The sequence below is a fragment of the Pleurodeles waltl genome, chromosome 7 (assembly GCF_031143425.1).
Source record: "Pleurodeles waltl isolate 20211129_DDA chromosome 7, aPleWal1.hap1.20221129, whole genome shotgun sequence".
Classification (NCBI taxonomy): Eukaryota; Metazoa; Chordata; class Amphibia; order Caudata; family Salamandridae; genus Pleurodeles; species Pleurodeles waltl.
In genome coordinates, this window is record NC_090446.1 from 88,072,213 (window position 1) to 88,084,949 (window position 12,737).

Here is a 12,737-nt window from a genome sequence, read left to right on the forward strand (position 1 = left end):
ATATATGGGCCCAGTCAGGTAGTCCAAATAAGTATGCAAAATGCTCCTTTGGTAAGATACAGTGGATCCCCAAGATTGTAAAGCCGTGGATAACCTGAAATTGAGACAGCAGACTAGATTAAAGAAGAGACAACTGAAAATCTATATGAAATGTCCACCTGGTGTTGTAAATAATTGGGGAGTCTGTAATGATTTGAAGACTAGGAGGTTTTATGGGGAAACCAAAGCCTGGGATTGTGTTTCACCAATTGAAGAAGGACCAGGACTTAGAGACCACTGAAAAAAGAGTGTAATTTGAGTATTGATGTATACAAGGAAGGACCCTATATGGTTCCAAAACCCCAGACCCTGGAAAGAGGGGAACAGGGAGAATGATCTGATTGGAGGAAAACGATGGTAGGAAAAGCCTAGCAGCTCATGCTTCTCTCACAGGAATCAGAGACCGCATCAGTAACATGATAAGCCAACTCTTCCACTAAACACCTGGAAGAAGCAGTGTACAAAGGAAAAATACACTGCCACCGAATCCCAAAAGAACATGAAAATGGATATAAAAATGATATGAATAATTGTTGAATATTAATTACTGTAAATGACAGAGGCAGCATCAAACCCTTATGATATATAAAAATAAGGTCCCACTACCTGATCAACTACAGCTATCCAGCTTGCCCCTCAATAGACACACTGACACAGTTCATAGAAACAGTACCAAGAAAGGAAGGTGGGTACACTTACAAAAGCAGGAGTAGCAGCATTCTCAAGAAAGATGGGTGCAAACACTCTACATAAAGAGGCCAGCCACAAAAAACATGAAATATATGCATAGCACACAAAGCACATTCCAAGGGTGCTGGCGGGGAGGGCTGCACTGGCCACAACATAGCACTGCCTTTCCACCAGCCTTTCCATGGCAATGCAACCGACATGGAAAGGCTTGCAGAAAGGGGAGTCGTGATCAGCACGGCAGTGCCAAACTCGGCACCACTGTGGCTGACCGCGACTCCGACCACACCAAACCCGTCTGGATCCCTGATCCTGGCGGAGGTGGCAGTCTTCTTGCAGTCCGACCACCAGGATGACAACCTGGCGGGTGGACTGCCAGGAGTGCGGCAGTCCCACCGCCACCATAAATTTGACTGCCCCTGGACTACCAAACTCATAATCGTGCCCAAAATCTCTTAAGTTTTTGAGGAAATAACTCAATAACTACATGTTTCTCATACATTTCTGGGAAATATGGGCAATATTTCCAAGATGGGCTCAAAGTTAAATCTGACTTTTGTTTATAGAGAATAATAGGAAACCCGTCCCCTCTATATTCTCCAGGACTCTCAAAGCCTTCCTTTGCGCACTGAAAGAACTTTCTTGGGAACTCACCAGGATTAGTAAGCACGAGTGGTTCCAGTTGGAAAATTAGTTAAATGCAAGTGATGAACTGCTGCTTTCAGAGAATATCTGAAGTATTTAAATCCAAGTTATTGAATTTGATTCAAAATCAGAAACAAAAATATTAAACTAAGTTTCAGGCAGCATTCTCAGAGGCAGGGCAGCACCAATTGAAGTAGGCAAGGTAAAAAAAGGAGATGCCTTCCGGCTTGACAGCTATAACTCAATATGTGATAAATTGAAAACAAAAATTCTCACATCAGTTAAACGCTTTAAGTGTCAGGTTTTGAAATCTGAAAAACTTTTTCAAACCATACACAGTGTACATAGCTGGAATACTTAATCTCTTTTATCTCTGTAATTCAATTGCTCCAGAGCAGCTGTTGTAATTAGTCATCTGTATGGAACAAGAAAACAGTGAAGTCATTAACTCTTCATTGAAGTGTAAACCCAAAGATATAGGCAGTCTGACAGCTGAGATATATCTGATATTATTCCATAGAACAAAGGAATCACCAGGCAATTATTTGATGGTAACCTGCATGGAGCCATTCCTTATTGCTGGCCTGAAGCCAACTATTTAACAAATTCCTAAACCCAGTAAATTACTGATATTAAACTCTAGTACCAAAGTCCTTGCTAGTATTGTTTCAGGTGGTTTCAATCATCTGCTTCCTGCTTTTATTATCGAGAATCAGAAAAGTTTCACTCCTGGTCACCATATAGTACTATAATTATTACATCAACCCACAATAATATTGTATCACTACTTCACCTGCATAATCACGGTAAATATCTACTTAGTATTATTACTTCCACATCTATGTAGCTTATGTTGCAGTGGTTAGGTTGATGTAGTGGAGACAATATTTTTGACATGGGATATAACCCATGCAATGTGGTGGTGGTATACCATGGCAAACCCTGTCCAGCATTTGAAGGGGAAACATGACATTTAGTTTAGCAAAATAAATTTGCTTCCCAGTTATGAAAATCCTTGCCTTCAAGGTTTTGATAAGACAAACTGAGCATTCTTGTGGCAGGTACTGAAACGTTTTGATATACGTGGGAAGCAGACTGCAGTTTTTCATAAACTGTCTGCTAATTTCAATGCTAAAGTGTTAAAAAATAGAATCTGTATTGATAAAACCTATATTCCAAGGGAGACAAGACAGCACCGCCATGTCCCTGTTTCCTCAGAAGTGTTTAGACCCCATTCTACTTCAATAATTGGAGCAGAAAGATAACAATGTGTGTTGACTGTATTATAATGTACACATCTAAACCACCAGGCCTAGCAAGGAACCTATTGAAGATGTTGCTGTCCACCAATATGAACAAACCCAGGTCTATGTGCTTGCATACTAACATTCCAGAATCTCTGCTTTAAATATATGAATATTTATTTAACACCTATGTGGGAGCAGATGGAAGAATAACATTTTATGGAAATTTCTTCTGGAACTAAAGCAGAAGCTTGCAATGTGCAATAACAAAAAAGGAAGAATTCGTTTTGTGAAAATGTCCTTTCCAACATTTTTGTTTAAAGCAAAAACTCTTTATTTTTTATAAATCCAGGATTAGGAAAATACAGGATTTGATCCTTATGTTCATCTGGGCCTACAAGTGGAATAGAATGGCTAGAAACAACTTAGAGAAACCACTCTAAATTAAGGAAGAGCCTTTACAGATTTACTGGATACAACATATTAGACAGGTTAGGTTGATGTTAGGCTCTCAGGAAAGTCTTAACATTAATGAGATAGTTCAACCAACAATTCCATGCAAAGAAAGCTATGGTTCTTAGAGAGATATGCTAATCCAGGAAATACTTGCTTCAACACTATTTGTGCTATTGTCATATTTGGGACGCACCTGGCATCTTTGTCTTCCTCCAGGCTCATTACCTAGGCCACTGCAGGATGCAGGAAAACTCCTCTTTGCAGATCTACTTATTAGCCTACATGTAGCACTTTGGAACTGGGATGATCTAAAGAGCATCACACAAGATAGTCCTTCCAGTTCTAGATATACTCAGCTAGCAATTTGGGACTTATTTGGATTCTATTTTATATTTATGAGAGAGATTTCTCTCCTGCTAAGTGCCACGAAACCCGGGGCCCTGAAGAAGTTATGCAATGTCATGTTATACAGAAAATTTCAGAAAGCATTCCGATACTCTAAGAGTGCTGTGGCACTGCAGATAGGTGGTAGAACCCTACTTAGCCAGGGGCTGATGAACGAAATAAAGGAAAGTTAGTGGGGAGAGCAGCATTTTCAGAGATGTCTGAAGGTAAGATTATTAATTTCAGGGCCCAGAGGGGAAGGGAAGTTATTCCACATCCTCATCACCGGCACAGTAAAGGAGGGGCCACCCTGTCTTTCTTTCCTGTAGCTCATGATTTGAAGCTTGACAGTGGAAGACGAATGAAGAAGCCTGGTGGTAGTATAATGTGTAGATTTTGCTCCAAATAAATGAGGCTTAATTAGTAGAAAACACTGCCAGTGAAGAATAGTCCCATAAAAGAATTTCAAGATGAAATTGCAGGTGTTTATGCCTTCAGGCGAAAGGGAGTTGAAATGGAAACAATTTCTGGTTGGATTTAAGGCACTGACACATTTGTCTGTTTCTCAGATATGACCCAAGTCAAGTACCATGTTTAAATATCAGTGTAGTGTATTGCTCTATAAAAAATATGTCATGCACCCTTGGGTTGGATAGGTGAAGATGGTTGATATCTTAAATACTTTGCCAAAGTCTATACAAAAATGAATTATCTCATCTGATTGTGGTATTAGGACAATGAGCGGCGGCCATTTAATTTCTGACTTCGATGATGTTACCCATTTCAACCACTGGCTTTTTTATGTCCCTATCTCATTTCACACCTTTCGGATACTATTTAGATGTCATCTTATTTAGAAGCTTACACAAAATTTGGTTGATAGTCTTTGCAGTGCCCTCTGCATTACTGTTCATTTGGTAGGCACATTTAGATAAAATCATGTTATGATTTATTTTGACCTTAGGCCACAGTCTCAGTCCAGCCACTCAACAAACTTTCACTGACAATAGCGTGTTGGACATATGGACAAAGACCTTGTCCATGGAAATTATGTTGAAGAGCTATAGTTTACCTCACAAAATATCTGGGTCTAAGTAAGAACACATCTGTGGTAGTGGTTTAACATTGCCATATATGGCATTTGAAGGTTGTGGTGCCCCCAGGAACAGGGTCCTCTTATTTCTCCTATCATAATGGCTCCTTGGTGTCACTATGGCCTATAATGGCCATTGTGACCTTATCGCAGCCGACTGCTGCTATTGTGCTGTCTTCATAATCTATGCCATAAACCCTTTGCTCCACAATAAACCATATCAAAAACAGTGGTGAAAAACACCCTAATGCTAGGTTAATGCTGTTACTCCCCAGCCTTAATCACAAAGTCACTATTTTCCACAACATAACAATCTACAGTCCACAAGGGCCTGCCCAAGACTACCCACTGTGCCCCACTGAGGCGTGACACTCAGGACAAACCCTGTTGGTGATAATGAAGCTACCCTCTTCCTGGACTTCCAGAAGAAACCCCCCACTGTATGGGAAGCACCATGATCCTACACTAGGAACATCCAAGATACCACATCAAAGGGGCTTTTGAGACAGGTCATCTTTGAAGGAACTACATTTTGGGGCTCAGAAAATATCTGTAGTATCCTTTAGTGGCAGGAACTGTATTTTCACTCTTTATTTTGTTTATGGTGTTTGCTTGGCGAATGCTTCACCAAATGTACAGCTAAATGGAACTGATAGAAAAAGGGAAAAAGATATCTCAATTTAAAATAATTCATTAACAAAGTAACATCAACTTCAGTAATATACAAAGTTCAGGGAAGAGCTCTCGCAATCAGAACTTTGGATAAGTAGTAATTTCGTACAGTCAGAAAGTTAGAAAACAACACATTTTCAGATTTTTCCTGAGCAACATTCAAAGGATGAACAATGCAACTGGGTAAGAAGAACATTCAGAACTTTGTAACTTAGCAAAAAAAAGTTTCTAATAGAATGAAATGGCTTAGGAAGAGAATGCGTAGGCACACTTACCAAACTTTCCTTACTAACGAAGACATAGTATTTGGAGTTATTGATATTATCCATTAGCATAATGTAACATAGGGCAACCCAAGAAACTGCATTGTATTAGACAAGATCCTTGTGACATATCTTGAAACTTTTTTTAATGATTCACCTGAATTATTATCTTCAATATGTCAAGATTGAATTCTTTGTGGTATATGGAAATGTTTGGACCTTGAAAATGTCAAATATATTTATATCAGATCTTGAAAATAGCCCCATTAATGTAACACTTGAATATTTCAAGAGCAATTGAGTTCTTGAGTAACCATAGGCAGGATTTAAGTGTTGTCAGTCGGCGACAGAGTTCTCTCCAAACCACTATTATGGTCCAACTGCCCAATTTAGAATCGGTCGGACCACAGGTGTAATGACGGTGGAGACTACTATGTCGCTGTCATGGTCAAACCCCTCCAGCCCCTCGATGGAGCACGAGTTGTTGGATGTTTGGCTGTATGTCTGCCTAACTAACTTAGGTGGGAAAACATACAGTTGATTTTCAACGCCCATTACTGCCAGGAAGAAGCTGGGAGGAAAGGGCATCAAAAAGTACTCATTGGCCTCCCTTACCATGCAAGAAAATTCCCATGGTGAGGGGGGGGGCTCTTTTTAAAAATAATTTTCCAAAAAGATGTCCCACTTTGGAATTTTCTTCAAAAAAAAAGAAAGAAAAGAAAGAACATTTTAAGTGAGCCCTACAGGTCTGACGGACTTACATTGCACTAAGAACCGATGTCACGGCTGTTCCTGCCAATGCTAGAAATGTCTGCTGGCCAGCAGGCATTTCTAAATTTAGCGGACTGCACCTCCATCAGGGCGACTGAATAATTTACTCTACCACCCTGGTGAAGAAACAACCTTCCTGCCAACATTTAAATCAGGCCTAATGTCCTTTAAAAGGTACAGACTAATTTAGAGCTTAAAAATTCACTTTTGATTATAAAAAACTTTAATCATCCCATCATAATTCCTATACTGACTTTCTTTATTATAATGCCATAGAAATTCATGTTTTGATGTGTAAAGAACAGCTCAACTCCTTAGTGTCTAAACTAGCTTAGCTCTTGCTAAATTTTCAGACTACTGCAGCTTTTAATTATGACAGGACAATCTCTTGATAGAGTCAGCTGAATTATGCTCTTGTTAATGCATAACCAACTCAACTCTTATAAATAACATCTTCCAAAAATGCTTAAACTAGGGGCCGGATTTAGAGTTGAGTGGTGAAACAGGGAAATAATCCAACAGCTGATTTAAGACTTCCTCCACAAACCACAGAATCTTTATACAACTCGGCTGTTGATAGTACACTAACTAAACCATGCCACTGGATACTTCTATCTCAACACTTCATTATGCATCGCAGACTCAGCTGATGATAAACTCAGACTAAACATGGTCTCTTGACAGTGTCTAGGATAATTCAACACTAATAAAATGCCTGACCAGCAGAGCTCCTGATAATGTCCAAGCTCACGCCCACTAAATTAATTAGTTCTATTGATAATGCCAAGACTAATTATGTTCCTGGCAATGCCCTGACTAACTAAACACTATACACTAGCAAGGCCAACTCAGCTTTTGATAATGACAACATAATTTAAAGCTGCGACAATTCCCAAACTAACTATGCTCCTGGTGATCTGTAGACCAACTCAAATGTTTACACTATCTAGACTAGTTCCTCTCTAAATAATGGCCTGGCAAGTGCAAGTTTTGCGACTGATGTTGCCTAGAATATCATCATTCTTTCTAATTCCTTAACTAATTTGGCCCTTGATAATGCCTATGCTAACTAACATCTTATACTTTACAGTGATTCAGCTCAGGATAATATTCAGAATAACATAGCACATGATGAAGCAAATACTAAGCTCTTGATAATGTCGAGACCTACGTAGCATCTGATCAGGAAGAGACTCACTCACCTATTGATAAAATGCAGACTAACTCACTTCTTTATAATGCTCAGGCTCAAGTAGCATTTGACAGGGCCAGATTCACTTATTGATATAATACACAATCTAATCATTTTCTAATAACAAGCTGATCCATTCTGAGCTCTTGGTAATCATTAGTCCTACTCAGACCTATGATATCCAAATCAGCTTCGCTCTTAATCTCCAAACCCACTCATCTCCAGCTAGTTAATACCTATATAGGTTGTTAGGGAGAACCCACAATACTTCTTAACAATACCCAGGTTAATTTGGCTCTTAATAACTCAACATACTGATATTATCCAATGCCCTGACACACTCAGCTATTGATTATTGATCCCTCAGATTCATTCAGTACATGATCGTGCCAAGACTCAGCCAGCTTTTGATAACACGCAGATTCTCTTCTAGCTTGTTACTGAACAGTCTCATGCAGCGCCTGAAGTCAAGACTAACTCTACATTTGATGGAGCGTAGCTGATAGACACTTATCTCATTTCTTTATAAAGCCCACAGAAAATTCATTCTTGAAAAGCCTCAATATAATTCAGTCCTCATTACTGCCTAGGCTACTGAAAGATGTCTGTGGTTCCTAGCCTTACTCAGATGTTGTTTATGGCCTGACAAAATACTTCTTAGTTAATGCCCAGATCAACTCAATCCCTCAAAAATGTCCAGACAAAATCTGGATTAGATAATACACAGAGTAACCAGGGGTTTAATAACTCCTGTCCTGCATAGCTTCTGAAAATTCCCAGATCATCTCAAATGCCCATGAAAACTTTATATCCCCACAATTCCCATGCTCACTCAGCCCATGATTACACCAACACTCAATTCTAACTCAATACTGAAGTTGCACACGCCTTCTGATAATTCCTAGTCTAACACATAACTTAATAAAGCCCACCTAGCTCAACACTAGATGAATTAGGTGATCTCTTGATATTTACCAGACTCACTCAGCATGATGAAAAACAGGCTAAATTACCAATATATAATATTTAGTTTAACTAAGATCTTTATACTGGTCAAACTCTGGTAACTCTTGATAACACTCGGCCTACTCAGTGTCACAACTAGGTTAACAAACCCATAATAAAACTATTTTACCCATAACCGTGTTTAACCATAGACCTTTCCAGATCTCTACTGTCCAGATTCACTCCCTTCTTAATAAAACCCACACTAATAGCTTTACTTTTGATAATTAACAGCCTCTTTCAGCACTTGGTAAAGCACAGACAAACTCAGGGGGTCATTCCGAGTCTGGCGGTCTTGAGACTGCCAGACTCGGGGTGGCCACTGGACCGCCGTGGTAGTGGCAGTCTGATCTGCCACATTCTGACTGCAGCTGAAACGGTGCAATAATACCGCTGACACTGCCAGGCTGGAGTCAAACTCCAGCCTGGTGGTACCGGCGGTAGTAATCCGCCAGGGCAGTTCTGCAAGCAGCACTGCGCACCGGATTACGAGTTCCATTCCCCCAGCTTTTCCATGGTGATTTACACCGCCCTGGAAAATCTTGCCAAATGGGGGTGCTGGGAGCTCCCTGAGGGCCCCTGCACTGCCCATGTACTTGGCATGGGCAGTGCAGGGGCCCTACATGCACAGCTTCATCGCGCATTTCACTGCCCGAATTACAGGCAGTGAAATGCGTGACAGGTGCTGCTGCACCCGCTGCACCGCCACATTGGCTCCTGCTCGATTTCGAGCCAGCATCAATGTTAAGGCCCTCTTCACCGCAGGGCTGGTGGCCGGAAACATTGTTTCCGCCCGCCGGCCCTCCTGTGAAGTCGTAATAGGGCCGGCGGTGTCCTGACGGCACCAGTGGTCAGGTGGCAGGTTGAGTTTGGCGGGCAGCCTCCGTCACCCGCCAAGCTCAGAATGACCCCCTCAGTGTTTTCTTATTAACCAGGCTACTTTGGCATGTTAAACAGCACAGTCTTGCTCAGCTCCTAATACCTTCCAAATAAAAATAATTTGTTATCGATTCCATTTCTTTCTAATTGCTTCTAAAGTACAGAATCTCTCAACTCTTGACACTGACCAGATTCACTTATATTTTGCTACTAGTGCCTTGACTCAGCCGGGTATCTTTAGAAATCCCACACAAACTCAGCACTTCATAAAGCCCAAGCTAACACAGCACTTGATAATGCACTCACTATTAAATAAGCACTGGAGAATGACAAGACTGGCAGACTACCCCAGTTCCTGATGAAACCCAAGCACCCTTTGCACTCCATGCAAGCCAGGCTGACTCAAGGGTTGTCATACTACTCAGACAGTGTTCTGTAAGCAATAGAAACCCATTCTGAAGACAACTGCAAATGCAGAAAAACACAAGCATCCTAAAACTAATCATTCTAATTGAATTCCCCCAGGCTCTGGGTTTCAAGAGTTTCCTAAAACTCCACTTTCACTAAAGTAATCACAATTCTGCTTTAAAAATAAACTTCACAGTTCTGCTCCTTGAATTACTCACATTTCGTTCCCGGAAGAAGTTCCCCGAGTGCTGCATGGCATCAATTTCGTACTTCTGAGCACCTTTTGAATTTTATACATTTTACCAGAAATTGAACTTCCTCAGTTTTCTTTCACTATGGCTTTCTCACCTCAAACTTTATTTTACATTGCTCCAAATTAGTGTGTCACAGTTATTTCCTCACAAATTGGTCATATTTTTGTTCACTTTTCTATCTCCCATAAATGTCTGTCACAATTCTTCCCATCAGGAGCATTTCACATTTCTGCACTCCGTAGTTTTCACATTTTACCCCCGCTTTTTTTTTTCCATTTATCCCACTATGAAAGTTTCACATTTTGGGTACATCATAAATGTTATACATTGGTGCTCCGGATAAAGGGCCTAATTACGAGTCTGGCGGTCACTAGACTTGCAGGAACACTATCCCGAGGACTGGCTGCACAATCTGATTGCGCCTGTCTCCCGACACGTGTATTCCTAGGGAGCCAGATTAATAATTTGGGACTGGCGACCTTTTGAACTAGACTAGCCTGATGTGCAGTTTATTTACGTAAGTGACCGGAGACTAGTGGACTGACAGTTCAAGACGTATTGAGGTCTGTGTGTGTAATAAAGGAGAAGTTTCAATTGTTTGGTCCTGTTGAAGTGTCAAAGGATTCATATGGACTCTTGAGACGCGAAACATGTTGACCCATCTTATCGGGGTGCAAGGTAGTTTCCTCCCCACTTCTTTACCTTGATTGAGAGGGTGAATGAGCATTATCTCTACTTTCACTCTCCGTTTGTTTTTACCTTTGGCCAAGACCCTTCCCTGATCAAATAAATTTATGATGATGTGCTAGGTTTTGAGCCAATTTTATTCTTTGTTTTTTTGCTCTCCTATCCTTATTGTGCTTGTAGGTTGGCATTGTCCGCTATACCTCTTATCACGGCACACAGGCATTGGGAAAAAGATCTCCGGCAAAGAGCCCCCTCTACGCGGTGTCCATCAGACATTGCAGAGCTGGTCTGATGAGGACCATGCCCGATGATGAAGCATGACATCTAATTGGATGTGTGAGGGCATTTGCTTCTAGCAAGAGGGTTGCCATGTGTCGTTCATTTCCTTTTTTCTCTTTGGAACAGTGTATCTTGTTTTTGTGCGGTCTGGACTGCCACATTACGACCCTGGTTGTCTGAGCAGCAGGGTACTGCTGTCTCCGCCAGGATCCGTGATCCCGACTGGCTGACGGCGGGTGCATGCAGCACCGCTCTGCCGATTACAACCTGGTTTTCTGCCAGCCTTTTCAAGGCTGGTGGAGAATAGGTGCAGGAGGGTCACCGGGGGCCCTGCATGGCCCAGCACCCTCATAATGCACAGTCTGCTGTGCAGACAGTGTACATTATGAGGGTGCTGGTGCCCCCTGCGGGCGCTAGCATTGCCACTGGCTCAATGCTGCCAACACTTTCCCAGTGGGCTGACGGGCAGAAACCAAGGTTTCCGCAAATCAGTCCAGTGTAACTGCCATAATAGGTCTGGCAGGGAGGTCGCCACTACAGTGGTGGCCACCCTTTTGGGTGTTTGGCAGACGGGTGTTCCCGTCCGCCAAACTCGTAACTAGGCCCAAACTCTTCTGTCACTCATACATCTCTGTTACTTCACGAAGTTTTCAAACTCTTTCACTGCCCCTTTTTCTCATCTGGCTCTGTATTAGTATATTGCATCTCTGCCCCATGTGAACTTCTTGCACATCTGGTCTTCATGAATTTCTCACATTTCTAAGAAACATCGGCTTGTGACTGAGCAGACAGCCTTGTTTGGAGTAGGGTCCCACCCAGTACCTTATCCCATTGTGTTGGTAGTCCTAGCAAGTGGGGACCCGGAACATACAGCCCACTTAGTGCCTGGTTTGACACAATCGAGAAAGTAGTAATGGTCCTCAGACAGAAACTTGTTGCAGGGTAAGAAGGTACAGAAGGAACAGAAAATGGCTTGCATGCCTTGGAGGGTCACCAGGCTAAGGCTACAGAAGGAGTGCAGGAACTGGAATCCATCTGAAGAGTTGCAGTGGAAGCCCTGGTGGAGATGGCAGACAGGAATGAATTGGGGGACACTATGCAGAAGAATACATACCTCAGATTACTTGGGGTCCTGGTGGTGGTCCTGCTGATGACCTTGTGGACCGCACTGGAGAACTGACAGCTGCATTTTTTAACTTGCAGATGGAACACACCTCCATTGAGGGCATGAGTATACAATGTTTGCGCTGGGTGCTGGAGCGCAAGGAGCTTCTGCAACAAGATGTCTCATAAGAGTGCTTGGGAAAAGAAAGTCCATAAATGGACCGCTGGATGTTTTAAAATAAAAATACATTTTGGAGGCATAGCAGTAGGTGTCTCTGAAGGGCTTTTGAAGGCAAATGAAAAGGAAGTGTGAGGCACTCATAGGAACACAAAATATCCATAGCATGACCTTGAAAGAGTAAGTTTCTAAGTCTCTGTGGGAGAAAAAACCCTAGGAAGAAAACATATCTACTTTGAAAAGGGATACTGGAAAGTGGAAGTGTACTTTATAACATGGGTTTATGATGTCTCAATGATAATCTGATTATACCTACATGCCAGCAGGGCAAAGTTCTGAAAAGGACCCCATCTCTGTAAGAAGGCAGGTAGGTGGGAGTGCCTTACTTGAGTCAGATCTGTCTGACACTGAAGATAAAGCAATTAATGAATTGGCCACGGGTGGGATAAATAGGAAAATCGCACAAGCCACGTTCTGATCTAGGAGTAAAGACAGTA